Genomic DNA, 5,834 nt, shown 5'->3' on the forward strand with positions numbered 1-5,834 from the left:
CGGCCACCTTCTGAGTTCACAGGCCTACCTTCTCTAACCTCTGCACCATCACTCCCCTTTTTGTGTTTATTTGATAATCGAGTTAAATAATGATCTATATATTCAGCCGTATGTTATGTTTTGCTGCTACTATCCGATACTATCGATCTTCCAGGAGGAGTTTCATGTGGTGTTCTCCATTTGTCTGGCTCTTTGTAGATCTTCAGAAGCGTGTAAAACAGTCTGGGCCTCAGTTATGTTAGGATCTGGGAACAGGTTAAACGCAAGCGCAGACAGGACTCAGAGACCGCAGAGGATTAAAATTTATTTAACAAAATAAAGAGCTGTCGTGGCAGCATAAACTTACATGAATACCAGGAGACACAGAGGGAGGAAACGCAGGAGTGAGGAGACAAACCAGGACATCAGCAGACAATGACCAGCTGACGAGTAACAGAAAAGTGGGTGCGCATGTTCGGCTGGTGCGCAGGGTTCCTGGCTCCAGGCGAGGTGGGGTATCGCTCTGGGGTTTTAGCTGGGGATGGAGCAGCATAGGCGGGCATGGTTCGCGGCGGGGGTCCCTCCAGGCTCCCCAGGGGTGTTGGAGGAGCGCACGCACACCTAAATATACACACTAATGAGGGCTAAACACAAAACACCTGGGAAGAACAGATGGAAGACGAGGGCTAATCATAAAGGAGACACAAGGGAGAGCAAGAGCTAAACACACCACAAGGGGCACCATCCTCACAAATTCTGAGGAGTAGAGTTGGTCCAAATAATTTGAACAGACTTGGCCCCAGCCCGTAACCATCATCTTCGAACCTCACCCGATCCAACGAATTGACAGTAATTACAGGTCTGAACCCGAACCCCCCCCCAACATTTTTAATTAAGCTTTGACTGCTTATACCACCGACTATTATTAATGGTTGGTGGATGTGCGCGGCTGAGGGGGCAGAAGATCAGAGCTGAGGAGCCCTCAAAGGGCATTAAATGCTTCCCCTGCTTCTGCCTGCATTGGACCCTGCTCTGACATGTCGGATATTTTGTGATCTCACCTGTTTGGGTCTCGGCTGCACGTGCCTGCTGAGTGCAGCGGCTGATTGAACGTCCATTTGGGCTTATGGATCTCTGGCAATAGTTTATCTGAAGCTTAACTGAACTTTTGACCTCATTCAATCCACGTGCGGTAGGTGCCTATATGGAAAGCCGTGTTTACATATATTGGATCGTCGGCCGCACACATTCCTGACGCAATAAAAAGCCCGACACCGACCCGGTCTACACATTAAGCACATTATTATGGCCTGGCCCGGCCTGAATCCGGGTCGGGCGAGGCTGGGCTCCGGGTTCGGGTTAGAAATGACAGCTCTACTGTGGAGCCCAGCAGCAGATACTTCTGTTTTGCATTAATGAATTTTTTATTACATAAATTATTGATTATGTTCTTAATAATAGGGATTGTGTCAGTATATATAGGTTTAGATCATTTTAAATAATAATTAGTGTTTTGAAGTTGTCTGTTATCTTCCTATATATAATATTGTCTTTCCATTATAATAACCAAGCATCCCTTATCTGCTGGTTTGACTATAATGTTTTTGTTTTGTATTAATTTTTTGAATTTTCACTCTGTTCAAGTCAGGCTCAGTTCTACAGATTTTAAAAATTTGTTCCATGTGTTTTAAATTGTTATCGATTAAATTTGAGACCTGGGGCAGCAGACTGCTTAGTACAGGGAACCAATCTGATTTTGGAGTGAATGTGGGAGCCCCAGTCCTTCTGTCATTTATATAATGAACCGCTAGTTTGAGTCTCTGATACTGCTGCAAGTCAAATCTACTTTGATAATGTTTTATTACTCCTATTAGTGGGGACAAAAGTTAGACCTCTACTAAGGAGAGAGAACTGTGCATTTGTCAGTTTAAATGATTTGGACAGATTTACAACATTACCGTCCCCCTCCTGTTGAAACAGGCTTACGGGGACATCTATTTTACATTCTTACGTCATGTTGATGCTTTTTATGGACCAGGTCCTGCAGTCATAGTGGCAGCAGATAGGGCCACTGTAGCTGGAGTCGCTGTGGGCCTTGTCTGGCTGTTGGATCGTCTGTGTGGACTGGGGGTGGAGTTGGTCTCTGTCATCTCCTGTCATGTTGAGAGTCTGTTTCTGTCTCCCTCTTGCTGTTGCCTCATCAATTTCAGCTTTTCTGTGAAGAGCTTGGCAGTTGTCCCCTCTTCCAGTTCACAATCCCTTTTGTAAGCGAGGCGTCGGGGGGGTGTAGTGGGGTATGAGGGTGTAGGTGCGGATCACTTGTGGCTCCCGTGCTTCTTCCTGTTGTTGATATCCTCATTCAACCTTTCTTTATACAAGTTAGTTTCATTGAGCCTCGAGGACTCATTTACAAGAGAGACCTGTTTTAAACAAAGAGCACAGATGAGGTACAGACAACAATAGACAATCATATAAAAAGCATATAAAATGAAAAGAAAATAGAAGAAATTACATAAAAACCTTATGTTCGGGCTGCTGTTGTTACGCCGTGTTGTTTTACATTATTAATGTTTAGCGTATATCTTAGTATGTATCCTAGATCCTTATATACTGTTTCTTTTTACACTTGATATTTTTGCTATTGGGTGTAACTCAGGACTTAATTTGTAAACTGACTGATGCTGGAGCAGCGGGTGGGTGCGGGGGTGGGGGTGTTGGTGTGGGGTTCGGGGGGTTCTGTGGGTCCTCCCACAGAAAATTTTGAATAACAGAGATGCCGTTTACTGCATTTTGGTGCATTTTAGCAGGTTGTTAAACATTTACGTTTACCTACATTTGTAAACACTTGATTAAATAACTATTTTGGAGAGGAACAGCAGGTTGTGTGTGAATGAACCAGGTCCGATTCTGTCAGGTGTTCTAACCCCCACCCCCATTCCCCTCACTTCACAGTTCTGAGCTGAACTCTTCTCTGCTGAATTCGGTCATGTTGCTCCTGCTTTAATCTTGAAGTGGCACCGTTTGAAGCACCTAAACTTAGCTTCAATTCTGTTCAAGTTTCTTCATTTCAATGCTCTTCCAAGAGCCCTGCAGATGTTGGATGCTGTCTATCACGGTGCACTAAGATTCATAACTGGCTGTGATTATCGTACCCACCACTGCACCCTGCATTCACTGGTTAACCGGTCATCATTAACTTCACGCAGACTCTCTCACTGGTACATTTTCATCTTTAAATCACTTCTTGGTCTGCTGCCTTCATACATCCCCTCCTACATGTCTCTGTGTGAGTGCAGATACAACGTGCGCTCTCAGGACATTATTACCTGCAGTGTTCCCTCAGTGCGGACTGAACTTGACAAAAGGGCCTTCTCCTACTCCGCTCCTGTTTCCTGGAATATTTTACAAAAAGACCCGAAGCTCGACCTTGACCTCTCTAAGTGGCTTTAAGAATCTGTTGGACTCCTGGCAGGGACAAATGCAGACATGTTCCTGTTTTTAGTTGTCTACATTCACCTTATAATCTAGCTGTTTTTGCCATCTTAATTTAATCTGTTAAAAAACAAAAAATCAAAATCTGTATGCCTCTTTTATGATTGTCTATTGTTGTTGCTGTTGTCCATTGTTGTCAACATTCTTTGTTGAAATCAGGTCTCTCTTGTAAATGAGTCCTCTAGGCTCAATGGGATTAAACTGTCTAAATAAAGGTTGAAATTCATGGTTGTCCAGCTAAGGACAATCCACACATCCATTTATTAAATTACAGTAAATTGGACTGTCTTTTTGACATTTTGATCGCTGTTATTTTGACAAATAAGCACTGTTCTTTTGATACATGATGTAATGTGAATAAGACGCATCCAACATTTCTCTCTTTGTATTTTTATTTATTTATACAGTAAGTTTATTCTTATTTATTATGTCTGAAATGTACGCAGGAGTTCTGACACATCAGTTGTGCACGCGCTGTGTAGAGCTGTCTGGAGACGCTACTGTGCATAACGTGCACTGTCTGCAGGGCGCACTGCTGATTGTGTTGGATGAAGATGAATTTGTCCTCGCGGGACATGCCGTCCGCGTCTCAAACACTGCGCTCTAACAGACACTCAAGCTGTTTATCATCCATGAACATGAAACAAATTTTCTTGTTTGTTCTGTTGAATACATGTAAATGATTGTTTCTGTTGTTAAATGGATCAATTCATTAGCTTCATGTGATCAGAAAAACCCTGACTGAATCTCTTCAAACAGATTATTTCTTTGTAGATGTTCATGCAACTGACCTGCAACTATTTTCTCTAGAATTTTTTAGATGAAAGTTTGATTAGATATAGGTCTATAATTGGCCAGGATTTCTGAATCAAAGTCAGACTTCTTAAGTAAAGGTTTATTTACAGCAACCTTAAAGCTCTGTGGTACATAAGACCTCTTTAAACAGTGTGGTTGGGATGGGAGCTAGCAGATATGTGGATGGTTTGGATGAAGCTATTATTTTTGACAATTCAGAGAATTCAACAGGATAAAAACTGTCCAAACATAAATCATGTTCTAACATTTCTAAAGCTGCATCATCTGACATGGAATCAGGGGTAGTAGAAGGAAGGATGGTTTGAATTTTCTCTCTAATTGAAATAATTTTATTTATAAAGCATCTCATGAAGTCATTACTGCTTATAGTTGTAGGGATGTTTAGTTCAACAGAGATGGGACTTTTACTTAGTCTAGCAATAGTACTAAACAGAAACCTAGGGTCATCTGTTAAAGATGAAAAATATAAAGTTCTAGCTTTACAGAGAGCTTTCTTATATGTTAGCAGACTTTCTTTCCAAGTTAAATAAAATTTTTCATTGTTAGTGGAGCGCCATTTTCAAGTTTAGTCTGCACTGCAGGTAATGATGTCCTAAGAGCGCACGCTGTAGCTGCACTGAAGAAGTGACATGTAGGAGGAGATAAATGAAGGCAACAGACTAAGAAGTGATTTAAAGATGAAAATGTATCAGTGTGAGAGTCTGTGTGACGTTAATGATCAAAGTCAAAGTTTCTTTATTTGTCATACGCAGAATGATGCCCAGTTAACCAGTGAATACAGGGTTCAATGATGGGTATAGTAGTTACAGCCAGTTATGAATCTTAGCGCACCATGATAGACAACATACAACATCTGCAGGGTGCTTGCAGGAGCATTCATGTAAATAATGTCACCATAGTCAATGGAGGAAGGAAAGTAGTAGTTACACGGTGTTTCCTAGCGTTCCGCATTAGACAGGATCTATTTCTAAAAAAGAAACCCAGTTTTACTTTCAATTTCTTTACCAAGTTTTTGACATGAGGCTTAAAAGAGAGATCTGAATTGACCAAGATAACCAAGTATTTGTAGGAATCAACAAACTCAATAGGAATATTCATAGATAAGACAGGAAGAAGGACCACTGGTACAGACTTTCTGTTTGAAAACAACATCCCTTTGGTTTTTATCAGCATTTAGCACCAGTTTGAGATGGAACAAATCAGACTGGATGATGCTGAATGCAGACTGTAAGAGCTGAAAAACCTTAGTGACTGTTCTAGCTTGACCTTAAACAACTGCGTCGTTGGCTTAGAAATGTAAGGATGCATCAGGAATGACATGACCTGCATTATTTATGTAGATTGTAAAGAGTGTGGGTCCTAAGACTGAGCCTTGTGGTACACCATTGTTAACAGTTAGATAACTGGAAGAAGTACCATTATGTTGAAAACATTGCCTCCAATCTGAGAGATAATTAGAGAACCAACCAATAGTGTGATCTGAGAAACCATTGTCTGAGAGGTTATGGCATAAGATGTCATGGTCCACAATATCAAAAGCTTTAGAC

The sequence above is a fragment of the Nematolebias whitei genome, chromosome 19, assembly GCF_014905685.2.
Source record: "Nematolebias whitei isolate Nwh7 chromosome 19, NemWhi1, whole genome shotgun sequence".
NCBI lineage: Eukaryota > Metazoa > Chordata > Actinopteri > Cyprinodontiformes > Rivulidae > Nematolebias > Nematolebias whitei.